The 20703-nt window shown below is 37.1% G+C and overlaps 1 long non-coding RNA gene across 1 annotated transcript in view; it reads right to left on the bottom strand.

Moving 5' to 3' along the window:
- Positions 1-723: 723 nt before the first annotated feature.
- Positions 724-20703, bottom strand: part of LOC140526287 (uncharacterized) — a 99835-nt gene continuing 79855 nt past the window's right edge. Inside the window, exons 2-3 of the long non-coding RNA XR_011974306.1 lie at positions 3138-3212; positions 724-809 (exon numbers count right to left, since the gene is read on the bottom strand). This is a non-coding gene — a long non-coding RNA (uncharacterized lncRNA). The remainder of the gene's footprint in view (positions 810-3137; positions 3213-20703) is intronic.

The raw sequence follows: 20703 nt of genomic DNA, 5'->3' as shown, positions 1-20703 counted from the left end.
GGCAAAATTCTTGCTAGAATCCTCTTTAATAGGCTGATCCTTCGAAGATGGTCATACACCTGAGAGCCAGTGTGGCTTCAGAAAGGGCCAAGGAACAGTCCATATGGTGTTTGCTGACCGACAATTCCAGGAGAAATGCCAGAAGCAGAAAAAAGTTCTGACCAAGGCCTTTGACACTGTTAGTTGTGAGGGCTTAGGGAAAAATATGTCAAAATTTTGTTGCCTGGAGACGTTCATCAATATTGTATTTCAATTTCACAACAGTATGCTCTCCAGGGTTCTGAATAATGGACAAAGCTCTCATGCCTTCCCAGTCACTAATGGAGTCAAACAGGGCTTTGTGCTTGCTCCCATGCTTTTTAGCATGATGTTTTAACCATCTTGATAAATTCTTTCAATGGGGATGAACATGGCATCAAGGTCAACTACTGTACTGATGTTTAGTTCTTCAGTTTGAAAAGGCTACAAGCTAATACCAAAGTGAAGGAAGTATTGGTGCATGATTTTCCATTTGCAGATGATTATGCACTCAATGCAGCTTCTGAAGCTGAGATGCAACAAAGTATGGATAATAAATTCTCTGCTGCCTGTGCTAATTTTGGCCTAATAATTAACACCAAAATAACACAGATGCTCCATCAGCCACCACCACACCATACATATGTGGAACCATCGAATACAGCAAATGGAGAAGTTTTGAATGCTGTGGATAAGTTCACTTACCTTGGTAGTGTACTTTCCAGGGATGTACACATTGACAATGAGGTTGATGTATGCATTGGCAGAGGTAGTTCAGCGTTTGAGAGGCTCTGAAGAAAAGTTAGGGAGAGAAAACATATTAGACTGACTACCAAAGTGGAGGTCTACAGAGCCATTGTGCTGACCTCATTGATATATGCTTGTGAAACAGGGACAGTCTACCAGTACCATGCCAGGAAACTGAACCATTTTCATTTGAACTGTCTTAGAAAGATTCTGAGGATCACCTGGAAGGATAAAGTACCAGACAGTGAAGTCCTTGATAAAAATGAACTGCCAAGTATTCAAACTATGCTTCAGAGAGCACAACTCTGATGGACTGGCCATGTTGTTCGAATGTAAAATGTATGCTTGCCAAAAAGACTATTTTATGGAGAATTTGCATGGGGCAGGAGATCACATTGTGGCCAGAAGAAACAATACAAGGACACTCTCAAGGTCTCTCTCAAGAACTCTGGGTTTGACTGTACAATATGGAAGACACTGGCACAGGACTGCTCAGCATGGCATGCCCACATCAGAAAAGATATTGTGTTCTTTGAGCAAAGCAGAATTGAGATAGCACAAAGCAAATGCAGGATGTGCAAATTTGGGATATCCACCCCAAATATTCACATGGACTATCTGTGTCCAACCTGTGGTAGAGCATTCCAAGCTTGTGTTGGTTGATCAGCCATGGTTGGACACACCGAAATTTCACTTTAAAATGTGATGTTATTTTGGTCCTCTTCGAGGACAAAAGACAACAACTAACCAACCAACCAACTTAGAACTGCAATAAGCAAATAGCACCAAGCACTGCAACTAATGTCAGGAAAGGGTCTTTTGTAATCTCAATCTGACCAGTTTTCTGACCCCCCTTATCATCCTTTGGATGAGAGCTCCCAAAATTGCTACTAAGGTGCCTGTCTCCATGGCCCTCTACTGGTCACATAACTGCATTCTACTTTTCACCTCAACAGCAAAACCTTTGATTTCAATCTTCTAAACTGATTTAGGCTGAAAGAAAATCTTCACCTTCACTTTTTGTTTACTCTGTAGCCCCACAATTCAATTTGAGGCATCATTTGAAAGTTATTTGAAGGGAAAGGTTGGAAGAGCACAGCTGAGTTGTTTTCTCTATTCCACCATCTTGGCTCTGTCTCTACAACTCACTACTTTTAAAGGAGGATTTTTCCCCACTTTATTCCCCATTCTCTCAATGGGCTATTAATGTTCAGAGGTATGAACCTTACTAAACAGAAATCTCATAAACAATTCCATACTTCTAAAGTCAGTAACCCTTTAAAAGTGTTTAAAGAAACACTCTGAATTTTATTAATAACTTTGCTATTGTGTGAATCAAATTCAAATATTCTTCAATTTTGCTGAAATCAAAATTTCTGAGCTGAGATATTTTAATTTGGGTTGCATAAGTAATAGCTAATGATCTTCAAGGGGCTAAATATAGATCTCATTTTGAAGATAAATATTTGGCATATAAATAGGTTTATCTGTTTAGTAAGCTACATAAGATCTCTATCTCTCTGACTTTCTCTGGCATTGGACTGTATCCATATAGCACTAATTTTGTTAAGACCGATTTCTGAGACAATAAGAAGAGTGAAATTGATTCAGCTAAATATTTTGTTACATCAGTACACATCTCACAAGATTTTTGATAAATTTTCTTTATGCTGTGGTTTGAAGAAAGGTGTTGAAACCTGTATTTTGTACAGGTTAAAAGTCTCAAGTTTCCCCTCCCCCCAACCCATCAAGATGTTAACATTAATCCAACTAAGGGTCCATTCATTAGAATATCTTCCAAAGCTCCCCAAACCTATTAAACATACTTGTAATGAGTATTGACTTGTCATTTATTTTTAACATCACTATAATTTCCAACAGTATATGACCCCTGCCATTCCCAGAGTATCATTCCATATAATAGAATTCCAAAACCAAAAAAAAGTGAAAAAATCTATAGGACTGAATAATACACAGAAAAGTACTAAAAAATATGTATGTTCTATACCACCTGTGGACTCCCACTTCCTGCCAATCCTCAAGCATATCCATCAAGGAACTTTGTTGAATATATTCATGAACGCTGATCTGTAGAGTATCTATCTATACTGTGATGTGATCATTTGTTTTCTTTTTTAATACAAATATTTAATAGCTCCTGTGCGAAAGGAGTACAAGGATCACTTTGTTATAAATTTGAAGTGATCCTACACTTAAACTTTTATAACCAGTTTTTTGTTCCTTTTTCTTTAAGTGTTAAGTAAAAGAATATAATTAGCAGATGTGATACATTGTCTCTATCTTTCCAAAACCAGCCTAAAATGCAATAGTTCACATCAACTTGCACAAAGAATTTAATTTTTTAATTTTACCTTTATATCTTCATCTTTAAATAACCATCATTTCCAAATACAGCCTTCTCTCTTCCCCTTTGTCACTCCTTTTTGCTAAAATTGGAAATAAAAAATTAGAGAAGAAATACATTTTAACAAAAGGAATCAGCAAACCAATAATATTCAAAAATATAGTAATATTTCATACCCATATTATTCCATCTATTCAAAGTGGGACAGAAAATATATTTTCTAAACTTCTTCAAGGTCCAACATTGCTCATCATAAATCACAGAATTAATTTTGTTTTCAATTAAATTTTTGGTCTATCCATTTATAATGACGTAGATTTATTTGTCTTCCATTTTGCTGGAGATTTTTCATATTCATTCAAATTATGCAGCAGAAACATTCCATTATGTTGATGAGACAAAATTTCTTTAGCCATCCTCCAGTAGATAGACATCTTTCTTTCTTGTTCTTTGCTAGAACAGAAAGTATTCTCAGAGAAGAAGGAACTTTTCTTCCTATTGTTAAATTGCTTTAAGTATATACTGAGCATTGGGATACATGGTTCAAAAGATAAGGAAGGAATAGTTGTTTTTAACATTATTCTTACTTTCCAGTGATGCTATAGAGCATATACTGCACTACAGTGACTGCTGGGGATACAAATACAGCAAAAAGGGACTCTTGCCATCAAGTACCTTAAATTCTAATAGGGGGTGGTGCTAATGATCTGGGAGAATAAAACCGTTCCTTTCTGGTCTTCAAGTAACTGCAGCTGTAGCCCTTGCAGAAGCTGTTGTCAGGTTGCATCTCCTTAGGTGCATGGGTACATCATCCTAGGATGATGACTGAGAACAACAAGTAGGAAGCAACACCACCACCATCCCCACCATCATCACTGCCACTGCCACCACCACTACTATTATTACTACAGCTAGCTAGCAGTTCTATAGAGTTTACTATGTGCCAAATACCATGCTAAGTGTTTTACAATTATTATCTTATCCTCACAATAACCCTGAGAAATTGGTGCTATTATTATTCTCATTGTACATGAAAACTTGTGTATGCTCATCCTTCGTTGCCAAAGAAGACCAGTCCATCAGAGAAATGATGACATGACTTGCACTTGACTTTGTTTTGAATGAGGGAGGGCTGTGCAGGTCACCAGCCTCACTTCTCCTCCAGAGCCGTCTGAATCCAGTGACCAGATATTCATTAGGATGACTGGAGATGATCCAGGATGAGGCAGTTGGGGTTAAGTGACTTGCCCAAGGTCACACAGCTAGTGTGTGTCAAGTGTCTGAGGTGAGATTTGAAATCAGGTCCTCCAGACTCATGCACTGGTGCTCTATCCACTGCACCACTTAGCTACCCCACATGAAAACTTAGATAGAGGTTAAGTGAATTGTACAAAGTCATAGCCAGTAAGTTTTTGTGATCACGCTTGTACTCAAGTCTTTCTGATTCCAAGCCCAGCACATTTCCATTGCACTTCCTAGCTGCCCTTGAGTCCAGGATCCTTAGATGACTCCATCAGGGTCTGATACATACTGCCTTTTGTCTCTTCCTCAGGTTACCTGTGCTATTTCAGCTAGGCTAGCTTGCCTTCCTTGTGTGTAGCAGTTGTTTGGGATATCTGGACACTTTCCCACAAAAGTTGCTTTTCCTTATGATGGTGGTGGCTGGGCTGGAGGCAGGACTGGTGATCTGGGAGGTTCTACCACTCATAACACTCAATTACTATCCTTTGGACAATTCTAATTATTAAGTATTTTTTTTTCATATGTCTAGCCAAACTCTTGCTTTATTTTGTCTTTGTCCACTATTCCTAGTTCTGCTTTATAGTTCCAAATACAAGAAGTCTAATTTCATTGCCATAGGAAAGGTGTACAGGTATTTGATGACAGTTATTATGCTTACAAAAGTTTCAATAGAGTTCAAAAAACCAAAAAAAAATTATACTAAATATTATACTAGTCACATCCTAGATGACCAATGTATCTCCTCTTTTAGATCCAATTTTTTTCTGTTATAAACTGTTTTGCTAGACTATTATCTATATTCTTAATTTAGTTATATATATATAATATAAACTATCTGCATGTTTTCATATTTATGTAATTTGATATACCTTGTTCCCTATTATTGTTCTACTTATTTAATATGAAAAATATATTCCTTGTTCATAGGGGAGGAAAATAGAATTTTCACTTTTTCTAACCTTGTAATGGCTTTTATATGTGTGTTTAAACCTCTGATTTAGCTGGAATTTATTGTGGCATCATTCTGAGGTGAGAACCTAAATTTATTTTGCTCCATAATGCTTACTAGTTTTCCAAACAATATTTATGAAATGATAAATTATTCTACAATTTTTATTTTCCATACATTTATCAAACACTAATTTTTTTGTATATATTTGTTTATATTCTTGGAACCTCTGTCATATTCATAAGATTATTTTTCTTTGTTTTCTTCTTGCTGGGTATTACATGGTTTTGATAATAATTAATTTATAATGTCTTTTCAAGTCTACATGGGCAAAAGACATTATTACAAATTTTCACTCTGACCGATCTTTGATATTTGGTCATTAAATTTCCACCTAAATATTATTTTGATTTTATCCAGTTTTTTTCATGTTTTTGAATTTATTTTTTCTTCTTGCAATGAAACATAGGCTGCAACTATAAACACCAATAAATTGAAAGGTAAACAACTCAGTTGATTTGATGGTTGTTTTCTCTACATAAAGCAAAAATTATATTTATGTATTAATATAGTCATATATTTGTACATATATACCTCTAAGATTGTGCACACATATATGCATAATATATACATCTACATTATATACATATGTGCATATATAGACACATAGATGTGAGTATGTGTATGTGTGTGTGTATAATCTCAGAGGGAAGGCACTAACATATTAAGGGAATTTTTGGTAAAGGCTGTTTTCCTCCCTAGGAATGAGGGACACAATTAGGTAGAGAAAATACCTGGAATGGGAAGATGAAGCGCCATGTACAAGAACTGTAAGGAGGTGTTGTCATTGGATCATAGAATAGGTGGAATGAATTGAATTTAAGTGAGGGAGAGCTGTGCAAAATCATCAGCCTCACTTTCTCCTTCAGAGCCAGCTGGATTAAGGGGTGAGATACAGATCAGAATGACTGAACATGGCTCCAGATGCAGTGACCTTTTACAACTGAGGTCTGTAGCAGGTCTCAGTTTGACTGAAGCAACACCCTTTCAGTGATAAAGGCTAAGAGATAGATAGAATAGCAGTGATTAGGGAATAAACGAATCAAGGTGAGATTTTTTGATGATGGGGGTGATTCGAGAGTAGGTGTTCTCCGTAAAATAGTAGCCAGTAGATACGGAGAGACTGAGGATTAATGAGAGAATAGTAATATTACAGGGGACAATTTTGTGGAGAAGATAGAAAAGGCTAAACTCACTTCTGTATGTAGACAGATTTGCTTTTGCATATCTTCATGTACGATTGGTGTGAAGGAAGATAAAGTCTGATAAACCATTTGAATAATGTGATATGAAGAGGGGGGATGAACAGAGAGCTCTCAGTGAATGTCTTTAATTTTTTTTAGTGAAATATAGAGCAAAATTCTCTACTGAGAAGTTGAGAGAAAGGGAAAACATTAGAGGTCTGAGAAGGGATGGAAACCTGGTATGGTAAGTGGTACAGCAAATTAATAGAAAATAAAACAGTAACCTTGTGAGGGGGCTTTGCAGAGCTCTCCAAATCTAGCCAAATGCTGATAAGAATTACTCTAAACAAGTTCTGGAGCTGCAGCATGCAAAGAATGACAGAGTGAAGCAAATCTCCACCCCAAGACAGCAAGGAAGGTTGAGAGTGTGCATCCATCATGGGAGCAGAATGCAGTCCAGTATGAACCATGCCAGCACAGATTACACATGAGCAAGGTTCTGAGGGACTGAATCTCTGGCACTTGCTGTGGTTCCCAGACTTCACAGTCGCTAAACACTGAGAATAAATTGGAAGGTCAATGGAAAAACCTGTTGCACCTATATGAGAGAATAGAATCATCTAGTCCTTGTTCTAGGGGGATGGAAGGGGTGGAGGAGCCCACAGCAGCCACAGCAGCAGCAAAGGCAGAGGCAGATGTTTCTGGAGCTCTAGGCCCACAGAGTGGGGAGGGGGGGAGAGATCAAGTGTCTTACAGCACACACACACAGCCCCCCATTGGAAGCAGAGAACTACCTTGACAAAGAGTTCAAAAAACAAGTAAATGGCTGGGGAAATGAGCAAAAAAATGGAAAAAAGAATCAGAGTATAGAATCTTACTTTGGTGACAAGGAAGACCAAAATATACAAACAGAAGATACAACAAAGTTAAAGCTACTACATCCAGCACCCTCTGAGAAAAATATGAATTAGTCTCAGGTCATGGAAAAGCTCAAAAAGGATTTTGAAAATCAAGTAAGAGAAGTAGAACAAAAATTGGGAAGAGAAATGAGAATGATGTAAGAAAAATCACAAAAAATGAGTTAATTGCTTGCTAAAGGGGACCCCAAAAATGGTAAAGAAAATAACACCTTAAAAATAGACTAACCCAACTGGCAAAAGAGATCCAAAAAGCCAATGAGGAGAAGAATGCCTTAAAAAGTAGAATTGGTCAGATGGAAAAGGAGATCCAAAAGCTCACTATAGAAAATAATTTCTTAAAAAATAGAATGGAACAGATGGAAGCAAATGACTTTATGAAAAAATCAAGAAATTATAAAACATATTATAAAAATTATAAATTACAAAACAAAATTACAAAACCAAAAAGAGTAAAAAATAGCAGGCAATGTGAAATATCTCATTGGTAAAACAACTGACATGGAAAACAGATTCAGGAGAGAAAATTTTAAAATTATTGGAACCGGAAAGCCATGATCAAAAAAAGAAACTATATATCATCTTTCAAGAAATTATCAAGGAAAACTGTCCTGATATTCTAGAACCATGAGTTAAAATAGGTTTTGAAAGAATGCACTGCTTACCTCCTGAAACAGATCCCCAAAGGAAAATTGCTAAGAATGTCAAATTGCATAGCTCCCAGATCAAGGAGAAAATATTGCAAGCCATCAGAAAGGAGCAATTTGAGTATTGTGGAAATACAGTTGGGATAAAGCAAGATCTAGCAGCTTTTATGTTAAGGAATTGGAGGGCTTGGAATATGATATTCCAGAGGTCAAAGGAGCTAGGATTAAAATCAAGAACCACATACCAAGCAAAACTGAGCATAATATTTCATGAGAAAAATAGTCATTCAATGAAATAGAGGACTTTCAAGCATTCTTGATGAAAAGACAGAGCTGAATAGAAAATTTGAGTATGAAGCACAAAAATCAAGAGATGCATGAAAAGGCAAATTGTAAAGAGAAATTATAAGGGACTTATTAAAGTTGAACTGTTTACATTCCTACATGGAACGATCATATTAGTAACTGTTTAGACTTTTCTCAGTAGTTGGAGATATAGACAGAAGACAAAAGGTGAGTTGAATATGAAGGGATGATATCTAGAAAAATAAAATTAAGGTGTTAGAGAGGAATATATTGGGAGAAGGAGAAAGGGAGAAATAGAATGTGGTAAATTATCTCTCACATAAAAGAGAAAAGAAAAAGCTTTTTTAATGGAGTGGAAGAGAGAGAGAGGTGAGAGAGAAAGAGTGAACCTTACTCTCATTACATTGCACTTAAGGAGGGAATAACATGTACAGTTAATTTGGTATGAAAATCTATCTTACACTACAGGAAAGTGGGGGGAGAGGAAAATTGTGGGGGATGATAGATGGGAGAGCAAATGGAAGGAGTGGGTAATTAGAAGTTACACTTTTGAGGAGGGACAGGGTCAAAAGGGAATAGAATAAATGGGGGGGGCAGGATAAGATGGAGGGAAATAGAGTTAGTCTTCTACAACATGACTCTTATGGAAGTGGTTTGCATGACTACACATGCATAGCCTATATCTAATTGCTTCCCTTCTTAGTAGGGATGGGGGAAGAGGGAGGGAGGGAGAGAAGTTGGAACTCAAAGTTTTAGAAATGATTGTTAAAAATTGTTTTTACATGTAACTGGAAAATAATAAATGGGGTATAGCACTCTATCTTGCCCTACAAAAAATGGAGGGGAAGGGGATAAGAGAAGGGAGAGATATGATAGAAGGGAGGGAATAGTAGGGGAAAGGTTAATCAGAATGTATACTGTCTTGTGGTGGGTAGAGGGGAGAGATGGGGAGAAAATTTGGAACTCATAATCTTATGGAAGCGAATGTTGAAAACTAAAATAAATAAATACATAGACACATAAATAAGTAGATAGATAGATAGATAGATAGATAGATAGATAGATAGATAGATAGATAAAACAGCTAACAAACAGTAAAAGGTTGCTATGCCACAGTGAAGCCCAAGTTGAAATTAAGAACTTAAAATCTATGTGCTCTGTCAAAAAAAATTTTTTTCTTCTCCAAGTTCTTTTAAGAGAATGTGACCAGGAGTAAAGGCAGGAGAAAGTAGGGGTAATCAAAGGCTAGGGCTCAAAAGGCAAAGATTTTCTATAGGATAAATGGGCAAGGAATCCTAGAGGAAAATGCAGAATTAAATTGGATTACCAAGGATTCAAGGAAGGGAAGGGGGGGACAGGATTCAGGAGTGATGACCTGGGCAAAAAGTGAAGGTTATGATGATTAGAGATCTTAGTGAGGATGAAGAATAGGTTTTAAAGATGCAAGGTAAAGGGGTGGGATAACAGCAGATTTTGATCAGCTATATAATTTTTGAGTTATTTTCTATTAGTATTGAACACTTCTTGGTGATAGCAAGATGAAAGGTGTGTCCATCTGTAGTAGGTGGAAGAGTAGGTCATGGGAAATAGAAATTTTGAGGAATTGAAAAGGTTAAGGCATTTGAGGGAGTCTCAATATATATATATGTTGAAGTTTCCTAGTATGAGTGAACGTGATGGGGAAGAGAGAAAGATTATGGCCCAGATATTAAAATCATTGAAGAAAGAACAGTAACATCTTAGACACCAGTTGATAACATTTACTATAATCTTGACTGAGTGATAAATATAGTTTGAATGAGCTGCAAAGAAGGAGCAGTGATAGAGGTGGAAGGGAAACCTAGAAATGGCAATGTGTTGAAAGAAGAATTCTAACTTCCCTATTATGACTTGTGAGTGTATATGGATGTGTGGATGTGGATGGGTAGTAATGAATGTACAACCAGTGTTTGAGAGGGTATCCAGAAAACTGTATTATAAGAATGGTACCATATTTCAGTCAGTGCAAAAAGAAAAAGGGAAAAGTTTCAAATGAAAGCTAGTTTGTTGAGCAGGCATTCCAGACAACACAGTGGAAAGGCTGAGTATCTTTAAATTTAGACAATAGGATAAAGGAGAGTGGTTTAGCTTGAGGGAGGTGGGAATAGGGAGCAGTCACTGAGAAATGGAGAGAGGTTTGAACAATGTCAACCGTGTGCTGAGAATTATTGGGGTGTGCCAGTATGAAGAGAAGGCTATATACTAGTCATTAACAAATGAGTACAGACAGATCGTCCTTGCACACAAAGGTTTGGTCACTGGAAGGTAGTATCCCAGGGAATCATGGATTTGTCTGCATCTGTAAAGTAGGGTAGGAAGTGAAGCAAGGAGGCATCCAGATGGGGACAAAAACCCTTGAGAAAATGTAGTTGGTCTGCTATGGGTGCCTGGGGTGGAATGGAAGCTCACTGAAGTAGGTACAAGAAAGGAAATGCTTGTGGAGATGTTATGTCCTTGAACCCTCAGTCAGGGATGGCAGCATAGTAGGCAAGGGAGTTTCCAGTGTTGTGAAATATTTGTACTTGTCATCCATGAATCCTTCCTCCTGAACCTTCTCAACACACTGGAGATTTTCTAATGGCTCTTTTCCCACCAAATTTATTAATTTATTTGTCTTCAGTTCTTAACAATCACTTCCGTAAGTTCCACATTTTCTCCCCCTCCCTTTCCACCCCCTCCCCTAAGACAGCATGCAATCTTACATAGACTCTCCACATTTCTTCCTGTTAAACACATTTTCACATTAGTCATGTTGCATAGAAAAATTTAAATGAATGAGAGAAACCGGGAGAAAAACAAAACATAACAAAGGAGAAAATAGTCTGCTTCATTCTGCATTCCAACTCCATAGTTGTTTCTCTGGATATGGATGGCATTTTGCATCATGAGTCCTTTGAAAATATTTCAGGCCTTTGCATTGCTGTGAAGGGTGAAGTATATGAGAAAAAGTCTTCGCACACTGTGGTTTTCACTATGTATAATGTTCTCCTGGTCCTGCTCATTTCACTCAGCATCAGTTCATATAAGTCTTTTCAAGTTTTTCTGAAGTCCACCTGTTTGTCATTTCTTTTAGCATAATAGTATTCCATTCTATTTGTATATCACAAGTTGTTCAGCCATTCGTCAAAGGATGGGTATCCCCTCAATTTCCATTTCTTGGTGACCACAGAAAGAGCTGATATGAACAGTTTTGTACAGGTGGGTCCTTTTCCCATTTTTAAGATCTCTTTGGCATACAGCCCTAAAAGTGCTATTGTTTGGTCAAATGGTATGCACATTTTTATAGCCTTTTGGGCATAGTTCCAAATTGCTCTCCAAAATGGTTGGATTAAGCTTACAGCTCCATCAACAATGAATTAGTGTTCCAACTCTCCCCCACTGAACAAGTTCAACTGGCTGTCAAATTTTGTCAGTCTATACAATAAGTGCTTCTTATTCTCTTTTTTTTTCTTTTTGTATAGGATAAATAGTTAGCATGATATCCTACTCATTAGTAGAAATTTCACTGAAGAAGCTTTGTGGTGTTCTGGAAATTGATGTGACTAGTACAATGTGATATGGAAAATGAAACGCTTTAAGAAACTTCATGCCAAAGACATCCTTATATTCTATACACTTTGTGCAGGGCATCTTCCATGATCTGGGCTATCAAAGTATGCAAGTAGTCTATAATTTACTGCTTGATGGTCAGCTAAACAGATCATTCAATAAACTCATTTCTATAGTTACAACAGATATAGAGTCTTGTTTAATTTTTAACATATGCTTGAGAGGTAGGTGACTTGAATAGAAACTTTAATATTGTATTTTGTTCTGATAAGACAAAGTCATAAAATCCAAAACAAAACAAAAGACACAGCTTGATCTTATATTCTTAATTTCTAAGCAGTTATGTACTAGTAATAATAAAAAATGATTCAGAGTATTTTGAATATCCGGAGGTTTCCAAAATACTTTTAAAAGTAAATAATTTCATCGAATCTTTTTGTACTGATGAGAAAACTGAGGTTGAAAGAGGTTAAGTGTCTTGTGCACAGAGACACAGCTAGAATATATTTGAGAGAAGATTTTTACCCAAGTTTTCTTGACTCAAAGTCCAGTGCTCTTATCTACTATATCACAAAGTTTCTTATATAAGATTTTATTTGTAAAACCCTGCCTATTCCTTTCTTATTTTTTGCTTAAACCACACCTTCCTCTAGTGATGGACTTGAAATGAAGATAGCGTGACTTCAAATCATGTTTCAGATACTAACTAGTTCTGTTAACAACACTTAATTTTAATCAGCCTCATTTTCCTCATCCATAATATGAGGATAATAACAACCTTATAACAAACCTTAGAGGTTTGTTCTGAGGCTGAAGTAAGTACATATTTTAGTAGTGTATGCAATATATGTAGCATAAAGGCCACTCAGCATGGCATGCCCACATCAGAACGGGTGCTGTGCTCCATGAGCAAAGCATAATTGAGACCACACAAAATAAACTTAGGATGAACAAATTTGGAGTATCCACCTCAAATATTCACACACACTATCTGTGCTCAACCTGTGATAGAGCATTCCGAGCTCGTCTTGGTTTGACAGTCAGACACATTGAAACTTCCCTTTATCATGTTGGTATCATTTTGATCCTCTTCAAAAATGAAAGTCAACAGCCAACCATCACATAATACATAGGGGAGGGTCTGAGGGTCTTAGGAGAAATATAAGATGTAAGTAGACTGGGAAGATGGGAAGTACATGTTATGAAAGACTGAAAACAAAATAAGATTTTGCATTTAATCCTGGAGGTGATATAGAACTATCAGAGTTTAATTGAGTAGTATGGAGGTGATGTGGTATGGTGGGTGTTGGGGTGTGTGTGTGTGTGTGTGTGTGTGTGTGTGTGTGTGTGTGTGTGTGTGTGTGTGTGTGTATGACACAGTTCAAACTGAACTTTAAATCATCTTGGTAGCTGAATCCTCAAATTGTCTCAGGTAAGGTGATCAAGGGTCCCATTAAACTATTTTTGGTAATTTGAATCCATGATGAAACCAGCTACACTAATCCTTTTATTATCTTCCATTCTGTAGTAACTTCTCCATGTCTCCTGATTTTATTTGCAGCACTGTATTAATACAGATATGAATCATCATCTTCAGTAATATATCATCTCTCACTGTTGTATAAAGATCACATACTAATAGTGCCAGCAATTAAACCATTTATATATTCTAACAGATATATGATTCTCAGCACCTTCTTTCCTCTTTTCCCTCTGTTACTTTCACTATGCCAACTGAAGAGGATCACACAAAACTGGGCACCCTTTTGTACTATTATTTCTGTCATGTTACATAATAGTCAAAATAATTCATCACTTGGTAACTGGGTTCCCCCCCACCTCCTGCAACAGGTATATAATAAAGATTTGTTTTCCATAGAGAGTGACAAAGATGTTCCCTACACCTGATGTTCCCTCCTTTTGATAAAGTTAATGATCACTAAAAGACATAAAAAGTTTCAAAAACGTGGATTTGGTGGTACTTCCAACTGGGTAGACCATAGGAGGGCCCATTAGGGACTTGTCTTGCTGATTAAATACCTTTCTATCTGCAGACTAGGGAGACAATGTCTGTAGAACCTAATTGACTCTGTATCCTTACTGTAATGTTGTAGCATATCTTTGCTACATCAGGAAAAATATACATCTTTTCTAAACTTTTTAGTAACTTCTTAGTATCTGATTTTGTCACAAAATTGAACCTGAAGATGGTGCTGGTATCAAGCCTGCCTCTAACAATGGTCAACCATTTAGTGATAAAAGAGCCTCTTAGTATTTTTCTAGGCTTGTTCTCAGACAAAGCACACATAATCATTTTCTAGACTCACACTTTAAGGTTCTCTACTGTGGTAGCACTTCTTGAAACTTTGGCTCCACTGGTACCCATCTTAGAAAACACTGATGATTTCTGTACTCTAACAAGACTTTAGTGTAGGATTCTGTGGAGGCTAATATCAATTTGTGAAGTATTGTCAACACAAATTAGCTGCTCCTGATTCTTGATCACATGAATTATAGGATAAGAATGGCATTTTAAGGAATATTAATTTGTATATGGAGAGGCAATGTGGAAGACAGAAAGATAGCTTTAAACTCAGAAAGACCTGGGTCCAGACTTTCTCTCTGACTTATACTGGTTATATGACTGTATATACCAGTATAACATATACTGGTTGAGACTCACTGACTCAATCTTTGAGTGTTTTAGGTAGCTTTTGTACAGAATTTGTTTCTCTGAAAGATTCCTTCACGATGAAATATGAAAGTATGAAGTATGTAATAAATGATCCAGAGCCTATACCTATCCTCACTATGCCTAACATCACTAGTATATTAATCACCAAAAAACTCATCTAGGAGTCAGGAAATCCTGGGTACAAGTTTCTTCTCTAGAATACATTACCCATGTAGAACATGTTACTTGTATGACTATAATTAATCTTTCAGCATTCCCAGGGACTGGGTACACAGAAATCACTGAACTACATTGATGTAGTGAGATGTGTGTGTGTGTGTGTGTGTGTGTGTGTGTGTGTGTGTGTGTGTTTGGAGCAGGGACTAGTGGTGGAAGTTTCTACATAGGAGTTTCTGGTCAATGAAAGCACAACTCTAAACAAAAATACAAGATGCAGTAATAATTCTGTACAGGATGACTTGGAAACAGAGAGAATAGAGGTTGGTAGGAAATTTATCGTTATTTAATGATGGCTATCAAAACTGATAAGCAATGAATGAGGAAGATATAGGAAAAACTAAATTAATGGATACGTAAAAGAATAGATTATTGTAAATAACTTGAGAATTATTCATGAATATTCATCAAAATTTACTAAGATTATTTTAAGTAATTCTTTTCTCCTGAGGTAGATGTGAACAACAGCCTAAAATAGAGAGTGGTCATTGAGAAAAAAGGGGAAAAAAGAGATAGATTTGAGAGACGTTAAAGATTTGGAATAAGCATATTGTGTTAACTATGTAGATGAAAAAGGTAAGGGAGAGGGAAAAAATGTAAAATACTACCAAAGTCATGAATATGGTTATATTAGCAACCACACTAGGACACAGAATGGATTGCTAAAACAGGTTATTTGATCTGATTTTCTAAAGGAAAGACAGCAAGACAACAATCTTACTTCAATTAAACATATTTAAGTCATTCACTAGTTCAGAGGAAAGGTCAGTGCCTTTGGAGAAAATACAAGCAGAAAAACAGAGAAATTAGCACAGAGATCCACTAGACAGGGCTCCAACTGTCTAACCAAAGTAATAGAATAATTTATTTCACCACACCAGGGAGCACCACCAACATCTGGGTTCTCAAAGCCAGGGGTGAGAGAGTGGGACCTTAACAATGGCTATCCCTAAGTCTGATCTGGGAAATCACAAAGACACATCCTTCCCATGAGAGAAACTCAAAGCAAAATGCCACCCTACCAGAATAAAGACCTGGCACCTGACTGACTCAGAGCCAGAAGGCATGAAACCTATGACTCAGCACAGCTGTGAATATCAAGGTTCAAAGGAGATTAATCCTCCAGATGTTTACAATTTAACCTGAGCCTGGGAAACTGAACTCCAAAAAGAAAATAGCAAAAATTCCACTTCTGTTATGTTTACAATGGTAAGCTGGGTGAAAAGATGGGAATAGTAAATTTGAAAAGAGGAATAAGTTTGTTTAAAAATAATTAATAGCTTAATTTTGAGTTTGTTGAGTTTGAGGTGTCTTTGGAACACTCCTATAGAGATTCCTTGAAGGGAGCTGGAGATTCAGTTCTGGAATTAAGAAGAAAGGTCTATGCTGAAATATCACTAATGTTATGGAATCAATGGATGTTCAGATATTTTAAAAGAATATGCATGCACACACTTCAAGGACAGACACATGCTTAAAAAGACTGCTACTCCAAAATGTAGTGGAAATAAGGACAGATTCTCTCTTATCCACTTCCAAAATGTTGCCAGCACAAAAAATGTTTAAAGAGTTTGACTTTGAATAGAAGAGGAATTAGAAGAATTAGATTGTTTTCTGAGGTGAAAAAAACAAAGAAACAAACAAGACACACAACCCAGGGAAGGCCAAGTCTAAGAAACGTGTGAAACACAATTGAAGAAATGTTCTCCAGCTATCTAATAGAGATGTAAAAAGAATCTCCCTCACCTTAAATCTGACATTAGAAGCATTGGAAGAATAAATCTTTCATTAGTTTCTCTTCATCTCTCTTCATTAAAGACACCTCATTTATGAAACCAAAACTCATGTAGAAAGAGAGCTCACTTTATTAAAATTATGAAAATATATCAATAAGTGGCTTTATTCCAAACATTATATGATTGGAGACTTAGAGCTAGAAGGGGTCTTAGAAGTCAAACTGCTTACATTTCAGAAAATGAAACAGATTCAAAGAAATTAAATGACTTGTTCAGGGTCTCAAAGGTATTAGTTATTTGCAACAATATGATCTCGGAACTTCCTAACTCTAACTCCATCACATTACATTACCTTATTCTTATATGTATCAGGGAATAATATCAGGTGACATATAGAGAAGCATTGCTGTTGTTCAGCTTTTGTTCCCAGGGAGGACCAGTAACATCATGACTTGCATATGAATTGAGATATGAGTGAGACAGAGCTGCACAAAATCATCAGTCTCCCTCTCTCTTCCAGCATCATCAAAGCCCAGTGGCAAGATAAAAGTCAAGATGACTGCAGTGGCCTAGGAAATATCTTTACAAGGTAAGTGAACTTCTAAATAGAAATTATTCTTCACCAGTATGTACTTATGATAATTGAGGAGTATATGAATTTTCAGTCTGTCAGTCACTGACTCTGGGGGTAGTTTTATGAATTTTAGGAGAAGGGAGATAGAAGCTTTTTAAACTGCTAGTCTCTCAGTGGCATTGGTGGATCAAGAGAGGGTGGACTATGTCTTTTGATCTCTGCCTTTTTTCCTTGGAAGATGCCTCTTCCTCTATGGTCCATTCTCCAGATTGGTTAGTTTCACTTGATGTAAGTCCCATGTTCATTCCATTTCTCTCCAGTTTTTACTTCTATAGATAAACCCATAGATTTCTGAATTTATAAATGTCTTTCTCCACCGTGCCTACATGAAGGTGTTTTCTATCACTCCCACCTCCACCCTCACAAAACTTTTCAGTTTTCTCTTATGTGTTGTCTTCCTTCAGTAAAATCTAAGCTCCTTCGAACAGGAATTGTCTTTCTTTTTCTTATATTTAAATTCCTTCACAATGTACTAAGTGCTTCTAGGGATGATGGAAGGAAAGAGGGAAAGAAGAAAGGAAGGGAAAGAAGAAAAAAGGAAGGAAGGATAGAAATAAGCATATTATATAGTACCTATTATGTGCTAGGCCCTGTGCTAAACACCATACAAATACATGCCATTGACCATCACAACAGTCTTGGGAGGAAGGTGTATTATTCCCATTTTACAGGTTAGGGAATTGGGCAGAATTTTTTCACAGGGACTCCAAATTTTCTCAGGATTTTCTTAGGGTCACCAAAATTCACAAGTATATGAGGATACGTTTGAACTCAAATCTTCTAGAATCCAACCCCAGTGCCACCTATCTGTCTTTTAAGCATTTACCAAGCCCTGAACAAATGTTTGTTGACTTGATTGGTCTTTGTGTAAGAGTTATATGTGGTAGCAGAACCAAGATGGCAGCATTAGAGTAACTACTCACCAAAGTTCTTAGACAAACTCTTTCAGATACCTCTAAAAAGAGAACTGGACCAAATTTTGGAGGGGCAGAATCTAATAGGAGACAGAATGTTGCAGATTTACAGACAAGAACAGATGAAGGTCAACAAGAAGGATCTGTTCCATGGGGGTGGAGAAGGATACAGCATGCAGTGCAGCATGTCCCCACCCTGACAGGACCAAGCAGGAAAGCCCCTGGGCAGTCTGAAGCAGCTGCAGCATGGCAGAATAGCAGCCCAGGGCAGAAGTCTAGCAGAGCCAAGCAAGTGAGAGCTGCACAGCCCCACATATTGGAAGCAGCTTCTCCTGAGACTATCAGCCCATAGACTAAATGTCTGTAAGTCACCTACTTGAACTTCCTGGAGCCAAAATGGTGGAGTGATCAGTAAATGCTCTCTCCCCCTCGTCTTGTTGACCTTGAAAGAATCATAAAATATTTCCCCAGAAAAATCCTGGAAGAATTGGATCAGCAGAAGGGGCAAACAGTCTCATAGAATGTACAATTAGGAAAATCACTAAAGAGTATCCCTCTTACTGTGGCAGAGGACTGGAGCTGTCTCAGACAGCCCCACCTCAGCGAACCAGGAGGAGATTGGGAGCTCCAGGGATTGGAGCCTCACAACCACCAACACCAGGACCCCAGGCATGCCTCAGCACTACAAGATAAATGGGAAGACACTAGGGCAGTGGGAATCATCAAACACTGAGCGTGCCTTTGCTTTGGCTCAGCTAAAGAGATCTCCCATGACCAAACAAACCCACCCCACACTTAACAAGCTAGCTCCAGGGCTAATGCAGGGAAACACACACACACACACACAGACACACACACACACACAGACACACAAACACACACACACACACATACATATATATATTATACACACACACACACACACACACACACACACACACACACACACACACATACAGAATTCACCTGGCCTCTGCTTTCTCACACCAGGAAGTTCAGCATCAGGTTCTTTAACTTCTAACTGAAAGAACTAGAGACCCCAGTACACAAAGTGACATTATCATAAGTAAGAAGCAAAGGAGGAAGGAAAAGAACACAGAATGGGGATAAGGACCAAAACACAAATACCAAAGAGGTAAGTATGAGACTGTACTCCAATCTGAAACTTCAGAAGGGACTACGAACTGGTTGTATGCTCAAAGAGCACTCTTGGAAGAGCTGAAGAAGGAAACAGAAGAAAAACTGGCCAATGATTTTAAAAGTATGAAAAAAGAATTCACTGAAGAGAAGAGTTCTTTAAAAAGAAAAATTGAAAAATGGTAAAGGAAGCACAAAACCTAAATGGGAAAAGTGGACAAATGGAAATGGAAGTACAAAAACTAACTGGAGAAAATAATTCCTTAAAAGGAATAACTGGGCAGATGGAAAAGGAGATGCAAAAGTTAACTGAAAAAAACAATTTAATAAAAATTGGAATTGGGCAAGTAGAAGCTAATGACTCTATAAGACATCAAGAATCAGTCATACAAAATCTAAACCAAGAAAAGATAGAATAAAATGTAAAATATCTAATTGGAAAAACAACTGACCTGGAAAATAGATCCAGGAGAGAAAACTCTAAGAACTGTTGGCTTACCAGAAAGTCATGGTGAACAAAAGAGCCTGGATAATATCTTCCAAGAAATCATCAAGGAAAACTGCCCAGAAGACCTAGAACAAGAGGGCAAAATAGTCATCAAAAGAATCCACCGTTCACCTCCCAAAAGGGATCCCAAACTAAAATCACCAAGGAATATTGTTGCCAAATTCAGGAACTATCAAGTGAAGGAGAAAATACTACAGGCACCCAGAAAGAAGCTATTCAAACATCAAGGAGCTACAGTCAGGATCACATAGGACCTTGTAGCTTCTATATTAAAGGTTAAAGGAATTGGAATATGATATTCCCTAAAGAAAAGGAGCTGAGACTACAACCAAGGATCAATTGGCCAGCAAAGTTCAGTATAACATTTCGGGCAAGGAGATGAACATTCAATGAAATAAGAGATTTTCAGACCTCCTGATAAAAAGGCTAGAACTCAATAGAAAATTCAGTCTTCAAATGCAGGTCTCAAGAGAGGCATAAAAAGGTAAACAGGGGAAAAGAAAAACTTGTTACTCAATATGGGCAAAATGTTTACCTCCCTAAAAGGGAAGATGATACTTGTTAATCTTGAGAACTGTATATCTATTATAAAAGGGATATACGTAAATAGAGGGAGTGGTTATAAAGTAAATGATGTAATGATAAAAATGTGATTTAAGGGTATAAAGGGATTGTAACAGGAGATGTGAGAAGGAGGAGACAGAAAACAGTAAATTACATAACAAGAAGCAGCACAAAATTATATTACAGATGAGGGAAAGAGGGGAAGGAGATGACCATTGTTTGAGAGGTACTCTCATCTCATTTGGTTCAAGGAGGGAATAACAAACTTAATTAAGT

Source organism: Notamacropus eugenii, chromosome 2, assembly GCF_028372415.1.
Source record: "Notamacropus eugenii isolate mMacEug1 chromosome 2, mMacEug1.pri_v2, whole genome shotgun sequence".
Classification (NCBI taxonomy): Eukaryota; Metazoa; Chordata; class Mammalia; order Diprotodontia; family Macropodidae; genus Notamacropus; species Notamacropus eugenii.
The sequence above is the reverse complement of the archived record's forward strand: the minus strand, read 5'-3'. Positions and strand labels throughout refer to the sequence as shown.